This window comes from Protopterus annectens, chromosome 11.part0 (genome assembly GCF_019279795.1).
Source record: "Protopterus annectens isolate FY-2018-M chromosome 11.part0, PAN1.0, whole genome shotgun sequence".
NCBI classification, from domain to species: Eukaryota; Metazoa; Chordata; order Ceratodontiformes; family Protopteridae; genus Protopterus; species Protopterus annectens.
Window position 1 is genome coordinate 1,538,639,121 of NC_056745.1, and position 14,002 is coordinate 1,538,653,122.

A 14,002-nucleotide genomic window follows, 5' to 3' on the forward strand; every position below is an offset into this window, starting at 1 on the left:
CCAATCCAGGTTATGGAAAAGTTATCTGCGAAGGAGTCCATACAGAACCATGACACTTCTTTCAGCTATGTCATAAATAGCAATGTACACTCATATATGTCCTGAGTCAGGGCCAACTGTAAATGACTGACAATGCCAATATCCTGTCAGACAGGCCCATACATACATACCCACCTCCCACTGACAAAAGGCCCTATCAACATACCAGGAGATATCATATGTAGAATGGGTAAACAGCTCCTTCCAAAGCTGAAAACTTAGCATCAATGGGATTACATTGTTTCCCTATATGTGTCATAACTGAACTGCAGAACAAACAGACCCTGCACCTGAACAGTCTGTTGAGCCTCACCCTCTCTACAGGATATGAAACTGTTGAATGGGTTACAGCAACATTTGGCACACTCCACAGGTGTTGGTGCACAACAGACCATGGGAACTATAGTCTTGTAAGCCTATGAAGTCTGATCTGCAAGGCCAAGAAGTCCATCATGATTGAAGTCATAAACAGAGCTATTGGAAGCCTACAAACACACAACCCTACCAATTTTGGTTTGGTCATGGGCAGATCATGGTTCTCAAACCTGCTAGACTGTTTGCAAGGCAGTCACCCAGGACATACATCAATGAAATGAGCTACACACGTCCCACATAGACTTTGAATAGCCCTTTTCCAACATCCCAGACACATATCGTATCCACAAAATCAACAACCTGTGCATAAATATGTATTGTCATCTGATGGATTGGCAACTGGGCCACAGACAGATCACACAAGGTAAGAATTGTGGAGTCCTGTTCAAGCTGGTAACACCTGCTGTCCCCCATGGCTCAGTCCTGGGATTGCATAAAACAAAGTGCACACACATTACCATGTCTAGTCTGATGATGTCATCATCCTACAAATACAGCAGGAGAAATAAAAACCCCTAATCAAGCATATAGCGCATTGTGTTAATGTGTATTTCTTTAGTATCATAACATAGTTAGATAGAGGTTTGAATCTTGCAATTGCAGAGTGTGTGGGAGGATGTATGATTTCCTTTAAGAGGAGTGCCCTTTTTGGAGACTAGGAAAACACCTTAAAAGTGGTATATTCATCTTTGGCAAGTCTGATGATGTCAGCATCCTACAAATATAGCAGTGGAAACACAAACTCCCAGTAAAGCATATAGTGCGTCGTGTTAATGCATATTTCTCTAGTATCATAATCTAGTTAGGTAGGGGTTTAAATCCTGTATTTGCTGAGTGTGTGTTTTTCTGTGTGATTTCCTTTGAGAGGAGTGCCCTTTTTGGAGACTAGGAAAACACCTTAAAAGTGGTATATTCATCTTTGGCAAGTCTGATGATGTCAGCATCCTACAAATATAGCAGTGGAAATTAAAACTCCCATAAAAGCATGTAGTGCATTGTATTAATGCATACTTCTCTCATAGCATAGTTAAATAGGGGTTTGAATCTTACACTTGCTGAGTGCGTATTTTGGTGTAATTTCCTTTGAGAGGAGTGCCCTTTTTGGAGACTAGGAAAACACCTTAAAAGTGGTATATTCATCTTTGGCAAGTCTGATGATGTCAGCATCCTACAAATATAGCAGTGGAAACAAAAGCTCCCAGTAAAGCATATAGTACGTCATGTTAATACATGCTTCTCTAGTATCATAACCTAGTTAGGTAGAAGTTTGAATCTTGCAATTGCTGAGTGTGTGATTTTCTTTGAGAGGAGTGCCCTTTTCGGAGACTAGGAAAACACCTTAAAAGTGGCATATTCATCTTTGGCAAGTCTGATGATGTCAGCATCCTACAAATTTAGCAGTGGAAAAAAAAACTTCCAGCAAAGCATATAGCATGTCGTGTTAATGCATACTTCTCTCGTATCATAACATAGTTAGGGAGGGGTTTGAATTCTGCAATTGCTGAGTGTGTGTGTGGTTTCCTTTGAAAGAAGTGCCCTTTTTGGAGACTAGGAAAACACCTTAATGTTTCTGTGTGATTTCCTTTGAGAGGAGTGCCCTTTTTGGAGACTAAGAAAACACCTTAAAAAGTGGTATATTCATCTTTGGCAAGTCTGATGATGTCAGCATCCTAAAAATATAGCAGTGGAAATAAAAATTCTCAGAAAGCCTATAGCGTGTCGTGTTAATGCATACTTCTCCTCTATCATGACATAGTTAGTGAGGGGTTTGAATCCTGCAATTACTGAGTGTGTGATTTCCTTTGAGAGGAGTGCCCTTTTTGGAGACTAGAAAAACACCTTAAAAGTGGTATATTCATCTTTGGCAAGTCTGATGATGTCAGCATCCTACAAATATAGCAGTGGAAATAAAAGCTCCCAGTAAAGCATATAGCACATTGTGTTAATGCATATTTTTTTAGCATCATAGTTAGGTAGGTGTTTGAATCCTTGAGCTGTGTGTTTCTGTATGATTCCCTTTGAAAGGGGTTTGAATCCTGCAATTGCCGAGTGTGTGTTGGGGGAGTGTGATTTCCTTTGAGAGGAATGCCCTTTTTGGAGACTAGGAAAACACCTTAAAAGTGGTATATTCATCTTTGGCAAGTCTGATGATGTCAGCATCCTACAAATATAGCAGTGGAAATGAAAACTCCCAGTAAAGTATATAGCGCATTGTGTTAATGCATACTTCTCTAGTATCATAACTTAGTTATGTAGGGGTTTGAATCCTGCAATTGATGAGGGTGTGTGTGACGCTGTTGGTCAATGTGCTGTGGATTTTGCATTTACTACTGTATGACATATCAGTATAACAACAGTATGTGCATTGCACACTTCAGGTATCTGTGTGGCAAATACATATATGTACACGTGACCTCAATTAGTTCATAGGTGTAAAGTCTGCTTTCTACATGAATACATCTGTTACCTTTGACAGATTGTGCTGCTGCTTCTCAGACCTTAGGTCACATATGTATGTTTGTGACAAGACCAGCCACTGTAGTGATTTGTAGCCTTGGTCATCTGTGTCACACACACCATGACAGTTTCTATAGAATAGTGTGAGTGAGGGTTCATGCCTGGGGGTATATTTCAGACATGTTCAAACACAACACAGTCTGTTAATAATGGACATTCATTATAGGTTTACAACAACCTTTATGGATATGCATACAGACCCCTTATTGCTTATGTGATACACCGAGGGACTTCAGAATATCTTTGGAAATGTGAATACCAAAGGACAGATGACATAACACTTGGCTGTACGTACACATCGGTACCCGTTCTACATGTTGGGGGCTACTACCTATGTGGAACTGTCGGGATACTATGTTTAGTAAATGTGGATGACTATGCTATAGTTGGCTTATAGCTTTACAGCATGGGTTGGACAACAGGTATCTGTCTGTATGATACCCTTGTGGAGGATAAGCGTCTCATCTGGAGAATGCATTGTAGGCCACTATATGTATTTCCAGATGTGGACAGACATATCCCTAGTGTGTTTGCTTGTACCTTGGGCTATATGCCAAACAGGAGGGGTCCCAGGAACGGGTGGCGGTCAATACCACTGGTTACTGGTATACTATAGTACCGGAAGGATCCAAATGTTACTGAGTTTCCTACATCTGTGTGTCAGTTGTCAAGACATCATCTAATGATTGGTTATACTCAGGCTGTTGAGGTTGTGTATACTACCAGAATGCAAACCAATGACAGATAGTAACAGTATCACCCACAGCAGTGTCAAGCCATGTCATACACACATGTGTACCCAAGTAACATATGTGTAGTAAAATGCATATTGGCCACCAATAGAAACTATGAGATGTTAACACTGTGTAATACAGGGCATGTCACCCTTCCCATGTGTCCACTATGCATGTACATGCAGACAGTGCACCTCCACCATGTTCACAAATGTACACCTGCAAATCTGTACTGCACACATCACACACATACTGTCCACTCACTAACACATGCTGCCAAAACTACACACATCAGCCAAGTGGCACATGGGCGGACAATACATTTTTGGAAATAACACTGGTGTAAACAATGCTACATTGACAATCATAGCTTTAATTCATCATGCCTGCTCAGATATACCTACAAGGATATCATTACACTTTACTGTTGACAACATGCTAACATGGCTACACTGCTATAAAGTCACCCTGTGCATCAGAACCATGTTAGCCTGTTCCTGCATCAATGTTACAGATGACAGGAGCTGGCACAGTTTCATCATATGCACAGGGTGTGTTGTTGGCTTGCCTGAGCCTGACATTGACCCATCCAATCTACATGTATGTGTGTGTGTGTGTGTGTATGTGTGTGTGTGTGTGTGTGTGTGTGTGTGTGTGTGTGTGTGTGTGTGTGTGTGTGTGTGTGTGTGTGTGTGTGTGAGGGACAACAGTACAGCATGAGCCAATGTTGATGTAATGTGTGTGTGTATGTGTTAGTCCTAGGTGTTTGGTTTATGTGTGTGTGTCTGCATGCACACAGTTCCACCATGTGGCTGCCATATACGGGAGCTTGTGGGACAGCCACAGAATGTACCTGCCAGGCTGTACAGATCACCGTCTCTGGCCATGGACACAGTACTTGTGCCTGGCAGGGGTGCAACGGACAGTAACGGGTACTAAGCAGACTGGGTACTATCATCAGAGGCAGAGGGATGTTGACTGGGACTGGCCAGAGCCATGTGCACTTGGTCTTCTAGGATGGTCTATTGACAGCTCAGCCCCAACATTGCTGATGCTGGTACTGCCACTACGGGAGCAGCTGTGACTTGTGGGTCGTTCGCGACGACAGCCAGCCAATGATGTTGCTGGCATACATCCACGTCGATGTCTCAACCATCCTGCACTGTCCTGGCACATTGGACATGACATTGCAGAGGACATCTAATGTCTCCCCCCAACGTCTATCAATGACCTCGGTGTAATTACGGACGGCACCAGCAAGGTCACGGATACTGTCATTGATAGCGGTGTTATGGGCCCTCTGCGCCCTTAGTCCCTGTCTGGTGTACCGTTCCATATGTGCCTGTGCCTGCATTACAGCCTGGAACATACCTGAGGTTGTAAGACCTGTGGGGGCACGTCTGCCAGGGGCATTACGACCAGCAGTGCTCCCACGAGAACCCCTGGACATCTGCCTATGTGGTACCATTCCAAGAATCTGGGTATGGCTGCTGTGAGGGGATGCAAGTGCCATAGATACCACACTATCCTGGTCAATGCCTACTGTATGCTGTCCCTCAGCTAAGGCCATTGGTGATGAGGGATGTATTGGCAGTATGAATGTGCGCATAGATGGGGTGGAAAGCCGTGTACTGTTGATTGGCAGCCCAACGACAGAACCTGTCAAACCTGCCTGTGCCACAACACATGTATCATCATTTCCACTATTTGTGGCAGTGACTTCAGGTTCCCTGCTGCACTCAACCAACCTGACCTCAGCACCTGTGAGAGGAAGACAGGAAACACACTTTACAATCTGTACATGATGTTAGCACACATGCACACATGAAGACATGCATACATGCACACATGCACACATGCACACATGCAGACATGCACACATGAACACATGCACACATGCACACATGACCACATGCACACATGAACACATGCACACATGCACACATGAACACATGCACACATGAACACATGAACACAAATACACTACTCACTAAAGTAGACACACACACACACACACACACACAAACAGCAATCCAGAACATACTAATTAGTGGTTGATGGTCGAGTACAGCATCATAAGCCAAAGAGTCCTATCACACGTGTCAGCATGCAGGATGTGTGTTGCTCAACAGCATGCAGTGCGACTGTAGAGAGTCCTTGTTAATAACAGTATCCATGTCTTTTACGCATGTGTGTTGTTCAATGATTGGCCTCACCCTGGAACACAATATGTACATGGACACAACATTGCTGTGCAAGTATTAAATGCTTTCCAATGTCCTGTGCACCATCACTCACAGGTATACATACCATGGCTGGATGCACACAATCTTCAGGTGTATAGCAATGAATGCTATGTGTAGTACTGTAGTTACTGTAACTGGATGTAGTGTAGTACCATGAGCCATCATCAGGCAGCATCATGTGGTCACTCAAGGCCAGTAATGTGTGCCACACTGGCAACTATCTTGCTGTACCTGAACTGCAGCACTGTGGCTACATTAACCATTTCACAGGCAGTTGTTACATGGGTATGTAAGGTGTTCAATAGGGAGCATTGCTTAACATGAATGTGTTGTGTGTTGAAGAGTGTTGCACCACCCCATGATAGGCGTCTACCCCTCAGGTATAGTATGTGTGCTGTGTGGATGACATTTGGGATACTGGAGTCTGACCTTACAGCAGGTGTCTAAATACACCATGGGCAGGATTCACGAAGCCTCAGTGTAAGAGTTACAAGGCTTACACAGAGGCTGCAGTTAAACGGTGTGACGTCAGCATGTCATGCATATGCATGAGGGCATGCTGAATCACACCTAAGGCTTACACGGTCCGTGGAAGACAGTAGGGGGCATGTCCGTTGGCTGAGCCCTGCAAGCGGACATGCCCCCAGAAGAGTAAAAGTGCCTAAAGTAAACCCCCATGACAGAGTACATGGAAATGTGAATAAACACAGCACAACACATGCCCCCACAGACACTATGAACATAAAATTATATAAATGAACATGTTATATGTTTTTTAAATTGTAAAGATGTTTGCCCGTGAGTGCGCTCGTTTGCGCGGGCGTGCCCGTAGCTCAGCCACAGTTAGCAGTAAGTGGAAAAGCATATAAGAACTAACTATGCAAAGTAAGCCAAAAAGCGATAGCGTAGCGGTAGAGACGTTGACTGAAAAACAAGCAGTCATGGTTCGAACCCCCACAACATCAATTTTTATTTTTAGTGAAATAAGCATGAAACAAGTCCCTGACATATATGTACACATATAAAATTATATTTTATGTAAAATGTAATGAAATGGGCCATTTATTTTGAATAAATGTGAGATAACAAAATAATAAAAGATGCCAGATGTCCCTATAGCTGAGCTACAGTTTAACAAGTTGAGTGCATCTGCCCGTAGGTGAGCCGTGGTTTAACAGGTGTAAAATGAGTGCCTGAAGGTGAGGAGTGGTTTAACAGGTGCAAAATGAGTGCCCGAAGGTGAGCAGTGGTTTAACAGGTGCAAAATGAGTGCCCGAAGGTGAGCAGTGGTTTAACACGCTGAAATTGCCTGCCCCTAGCTGAGCTGAGCGTAATATGCGTGCTGACAGCCAAATGAGGTGTAAACCAGCGTAACCCATTTGCGCGGAGCTGTGCACCGCGCCAACAAGCTAACCGACGGGCAACGTTGAGCAAGCTGTAACAAAACTGCCTTTACACAGACACACCCCCTAGCCTGTCTAGACAGTCATAAAATATAAAAAGCAATGGCCAGCTTCGATCCCAGGATACCATGCACCATAGTCAAGGTACTGAACCACTAAGCCATGACAGCTGTACTTAGGAATGCAGTAATAGCACATATATAGGAATGAATAGAAAGAGGAGCATGACAAAGCAGGTTTTGTGAAGCTGATACAATTTCAAAATGGCCAATCACAGATAAGTGTGGGAAAAACGGCATATATAAGCCCCATAGGTGGGAATACACAGCATAACCGATTGTAGAACTAACTTGCAGCCAGAATGTCAGGAGTAGGTGAGGGTAGTTGCTTCCGAGCACAGAGGTGGGGCATTGAGGAGTCCAGATATATGGTCTGGCTCCTTGTCCACAATCATGAGGCCCAACTCATGCAGGGCCAGGTCCTGTGGGGAGCATATAGGGCTGAGGCGTGGGACCGGTTGGCTCATGATCTCACCAGTGCCACAGGGATTCCAAGGACTGGTGAGCAGGTCCGTCACCACCATGCGGATCTGAAGAGACGTAAGCAGGACCAACTGAACCTTTGGATCCAGGAGGCCTGGCAAATGCCCAATGCCCCACTACTGAGTAAGTTACATCTAGATATCTATGTAAGAAATTAACCTAGCTGATATTATGGAGATGTGTATTCCAATATTACCTTATTTATATTACAGCTGCAGGTGTCCATTCTGTGAACCACAGAGCCTATGGCGATAGGCTGGTGCAGTTGCACCACCAGGCAGGTCAGTAATCCTCTCCCTGTAACTGTAAATAAATATAAAAGTATGACAGTTAGCAAAAGAGTGCAGTGTAGTCACTAAGTAATAAAATGTGCAAGTAGCAGTGTAAGAGTGTTTGCAAGTATTGCTTGATTACAAAAGTGTGTTGCAGTCTGTAATCCAAACAGAAAAATGAAAATGTCTGAAATAAAGTCTGAAATAAAGATGCCCAACCTGTAATATAATAGTACACAACCTGCAGCAGGCTGAAAAGTACAGCTGCAGAAGATGAGCAAATCACATGTGTGAAATATATCCCTGTTGAAATACTGAAACATGACAGAAGTGAGACTGTTGGAAAGGATTGTAATAACTACAGGTAAAACATGTCAATAAACCCTAGAAGTAAGTACCATCCTGAATTGTAAAAATAAAACAAGTGAGAGAGTGTGAGAAAGAGTTATGAATCCACCAATAAATTAGTAATAACTCCTGAATAAAGTATACTGCAGTCAGTACAGAATGAAATGAATGTGACAAGCAGAACCAAACTGCAAAATGTGTTCAAAATGTCCCTGCAGCTGGAATGTGTACCTAAAATCTGGATATGTTGAAATCAGTCTGCAATATGTAGATAGTACGATTGTCTGAAATACCAAACATCCACAGTTGTCTATAGCTATATAAAGCAAATGTAGCAGGATGATGTAGCTGAACAGAGCCAGATATGAACGTGTATGAATAAAAATAGAAATGTATATTGATGTAGCAGTAACATTCCTATCACCAACTTGAAGTAGTTATCACATGGGAAACCGTAGGTAGAACTGTAGTGTGCATATATCTGCAGCTATTAGAAATGTACAGCATATGTATTGGTATTTGAAGGTGTTAATTATATTTTCTTCACCCTACCCTATAACCACATATAATCCATTCCACGTGAAATTGGTATGTGCAATCACAATTAACACCCCTGGACATTTGTCCTGTTGGGTCATACATATTTTCATGTACGTTGATGCATCTGCCCTGTTCATACATCCAAACCTGATGGCCTGTTGCCATCAATCAACCCTGCATGTTGTTGGACTGTGTATTGCTGTTCAAATTATGCATGTGTTATGCTCGCTGTTCAATGGTGTGAATATCTGGGTGTTTGGTTAATGGGAATACTAATGCATGCCGTTACAACTAATTGCGAATGGTATTGTATGTTACTAACCCAAACTGTCATGACATAATGCAAAACATAGGATGACAGGGAAGGTGGGTTCCAGCAGACCCACTTCTCCCACCTCAGCTGGCGAGTGCACCTGGCAGTAGTGCCCAGTCCGGACCCTCCTCCGGTGGCCCTGTGCCACCTGTGGGTGGAAGCACTGCATGGGATGGGGCTTGTCCCCCCTCTGCAAGTGTGGCCAGAGGAGAACCACCACTCACCCTCCCTAGCGTCCGGACTGTGGTGCGTAGAGAGATCAAGGAATCTGTTCTTGGGCCCCTACGCCAGCTTGAGGCACAGGTGGCACAACTAACGGGCATGCCTGTTGCCCGGCCTACACAGCCCCCAGCACAGCCCCATCCTGGGCAGTGAAGGCACAGTGGCAACTGCCCATGGGTGGGGATATCAGTTCCACTGTTGTCATCTGTGGGCTCATGGACTCTGGATATCCAAACATCCATCCCCGTCAGTTGTGTAACCCCCCCCACACGTGTCATACACCGCCCCTGTATGCATCTTGTTTGTCTTGTCTGTTGACCTACCCAACCTACCTCCCCAGCTATACCAACTTCCTTTACCTGACATACCACTCTCACCTGAAAAAAAAAAAAGGGCACTCTTTGCCCACAAAAAAATTACGCCCCATACATAGCTGCCCATTTCGCACACATGTCTGCTGGACATGGAAACTGTCAATTACAATTGGCTGTACAAGTATTATTGTTGTCCTTACACCTCCCTCAGGGGTGGAAGGTTTCAAATGTCACACCAAATTACATATATATGCACAGCTGTTGCTGATGAAGAAATAGGCAGCTATGGGCCTTACCTACATCCCTCCTGAAAAACCCAAGCTTGTTTCCCTACTGTCTTACCCTCTTTGTGACCCCTTTTTCACCACTTTCCTGTCTCCCCATTTTCATTTCTTCCAAAGAAAATAGTGTGGGTGTGCGCAAGAGTAAGCACTTTTAAGCGGTTGTAAGCAGGTGTGCGTGGAGCTGAACGCCAGTGCGCATGCGGTAGCTCCGTGCAAACCAGCGCTAACCCGGTTACAACTGCTTAAAAGTGCCTTAGTCACTCTGAATGACAGGTCCTGTAGTTTGCTCAAAAGCAAAATAAAATCCCACGGTCAGTCCCGAACCCAGGACCTTGGAAACTCTAGTCTGCATGACTTATCACTAAGCCATGACTGTTATATAAGAACATTGTGCTACAATAAATATATCATGTAATAGCAGGAATGAATGTAAAGGGACTAAAGGATGTGTAGTACACAAAGCATGTCATGTATATTTACTGTCAAATCTAGTGGATTTCTATAATAGTAGTGTGTGAACAGAAACAGCCATGCTAGTTGGTAGCTAATAGGTAATAATGTCACTGTAGTACCTTGCAAGCCACACACCACAAGTCCCACAGGAAGGCACACACACCCATATTAACAGTAGTAGTAGTAGTTGTAGGTGTCAGTTTCCATACACACTTAGTACAGGAAACAGGAGAGATGAATGGAGAAATGTTAATATACAACATAGCCAGAATTATGAGAGAGATACTAACCTTTACACTCACAGAACAGTGTCCACAGCATACCAGCATGGTCCCCGCCCTTACAATCTGAAAGGGCAACGCCTATCTCACATACCCTTTTATAGCACTGTCCTGAAATCACAGTGAGAACTGCAATCAGTACACAACTGGCTGCATGCAATCAGCAAATGCTGGCTAACAATTGGTGCAGAGGCCATCACATGGACATATGCAGATACCTACAAAAGCATCCTGTACTCCCAGTCCAGGCATGCAATACTTTCATTGCACCGTCTGGAGGCAGAGAGAGAGAGAGAAAAAAAGAAAGATAAAAAGAAAATAAAAACACAAACAAAACCTACACTTAAGAAAACTAAGTTGAAGCTGTCATCAGTGACAGTATCAAGCTGGGCTAGCAGCAGCAGGAACCTATACACACAGTAACGCAATCAGCTGTGACAAACACAGGTAATGTAAAGTAACAATTTAATAGTCTAGATACTGTGAACCCTCCATATGTGTTATTGGTCTGTATCTATATGTATGTCTATGTGATAAGTTGTGTGTACGTTGTTTTACCCAAAGGGGATGACTATACATTTCATGCCATTCAGTGTTAGGCCATGATTCTGGCACCAGTTGTCCATTTCAGTGAGGCCTGTCTGTAGGATGTGTGTGTCAGCTGGTGTATTGACTATGGCACCTAGTATTCAGTTATCTGGGAACTTTGTCATCCACAACCTGCCCATGTTTGCTTTCACATCTGAGAAGTAAATGTCAAACAAGAGGGGTCCTAGGACAGAGCCCTGTGGGATACCACTTGTGACTGGCTTTGAGTCTGACATGGCTCCCGCAAGTTTGACTTTATGGATTCTGTTGTTTAACCAGTTTGCAACCCATCATGTGACATATGTATTAACATTTAAGCTGATGAGCTTGTCTATGATGCCTGAGTGGGGTATTGTGTTGAAGGCCTTAGGCAAGTCCAGGTAGGCTGTATGGACTGCTTTGCCCTCATCAATGGCTGTAGTGACTGTTTTGAAAAGGTCAACCAGGTTTAAAAGGCAGGATCAGCCCTTCACAAAGCCAAACTGGGTGGGATCAAGTGTCTGTAGGTCCCCAATGTCACTGTATATGAGTCCCATAATGAATCCTTCTATAGCTTTGCAGACCAGGCTGGTTAAGTTTATGGGGCAGTAGTTCCCAGGGTCTGTAGAGGTGCCTCCTTTGTGGAGTGGGACCACTGTTGCTGTATGCCAGTGTTCAGGTACATAACCCGTAGTAAGGCTAAGGTGAATTATCATTCTTATTTGCGGTTGTAGCTCCTCTTGGAGTTCATGTAGCACATATCCAGGGATACCATCAGGTCCCATTGATGCTGTGTGTTCTGCTTTGCTGAGGGCAGCCCTCACCTGGACATCTGAGATGACAGGGAGGTTACATTCAGCTGTGATAAGTATATCTTCTTTTGAGGGAGAGGGAGGGGGAATATTTGCACTGAACCTGTCTGCCAGAATGTTGCCAATATCTGTGGGTTCTTTGACTTTTATGTAGTTGTGTACTAACTCTGAGCATATCTGAGGCTTTTGGTCCATGTTTCCAACAAAACTGAAGAAGGCCCTGTGGTTATCTTTGGTGGCCTTGGATGTTGTTATGAGAGAACTTAGCTTTTTACTAGTGCTGACCACAGATGCCTTCCCTTTATGTGATACTGCTCTGTCTTGCAGTAGCCTCCTTCTATTGTGATACAATTTGTCTTTGGCTGGGGTCCACCAGACAGGATGCTTAACCTTTGTGCATAGGGTCTGGGTTAGAATTGTGTGTGCATGTTCCATGCATTCTTGTGGATGTCCATGGGAAGCATTTGCAAAGGGGTCAGCATTGTGGGTTGTGGCTTCCACTGGCCCAGTGGGCTGCATGGATACCATCTCAGTCCTAACAAGTGAAAATCTGTCTATTCACATATATTTCAAAGTAGTCTACTGTGCTGGTGGTGGTGGTGGGATATGTATATCCAGGCCGATTAGTTTGTGTCCAGATCACACTAGTGGATGACATTCCACATACAGTACCTTGTTATGAACCCCCAGAGTGAGGTGGTGCATTGGACCTGTCTCAGTGTGCTGACTGATGGGGCTTGGTACTATGTTGTATGGAATGTGGCAGGTATTGTTGCACAGGTGTCGGCTGAGCACTGATATCTGGCCATGTACATGTGTATCCACTAAGAGACACACACGTGCTACATATGGGAGTAGTAGTATATCACTACAGTTGAGTATCATGTATAGTATGTGTGCCATATTTTGCTGTCATAGTTTGCTGATATCCTGTTTGTGTTCTCTTTCAGGGACATGGCGCATCAGCGAAATCCTGCCTACTCTGCTGCAGAAGATGAAGAGATACACCAGAGCCTGGTGCGGGATTATGACATATTGTTTTCCCGCACCAGCCAGAATCAGCAGGAGAGGGCTGCACTGTGGCAAGACCTTGTCCGTAGGGTAAATGACATTGGCACGCATAATAGGACATATAAGCAGGTACGACATCATTGCAGTGATTTAATCAGAAATGTCCATCAGCGTGCGTCGGATATCCACAGGCAACAGATCGCCACAGGAGGTGGGGTGGCCACACATCCCCCCCTCACCAGACTGGAGGGGCTACTCCTAAGTGTTGTGGCTCCAGCCCAGGAACAACAACAGCAACACACCTGCATTATGATGGAGGCTGGAGCCACACAGCAACACGACATGGAGCGTGCAGGTAATATGCCATATGTACACCTGACTGTTCTGTACACTGTTAGTTTATGCATGTGTAAGGTGTGTCCTTGGTATGTAGCTGTCAACATAGTATGTAATTGTGCAGGTGTGATATTGCCAATATCAGCAGCTGACATGTGAAAGGCAACTGTTGTACTACTGAACTGTATCATAAGCAGTATCAATGGCACAGTTGTGCCCACTGACATTAATCTCCTCATTTCTGCAGGTCCCTCCGGTGTTACAGCAAGGCAGCCTATACATGCTGGTGAGTGTGTATTAACAATACCTATAATAGTCTTGATAGTGCTAGTAATAATAGTGTAACTCAGTAGTGCTCTGTGTGTATACTGTGATGTGTGCATGTGTGCATGT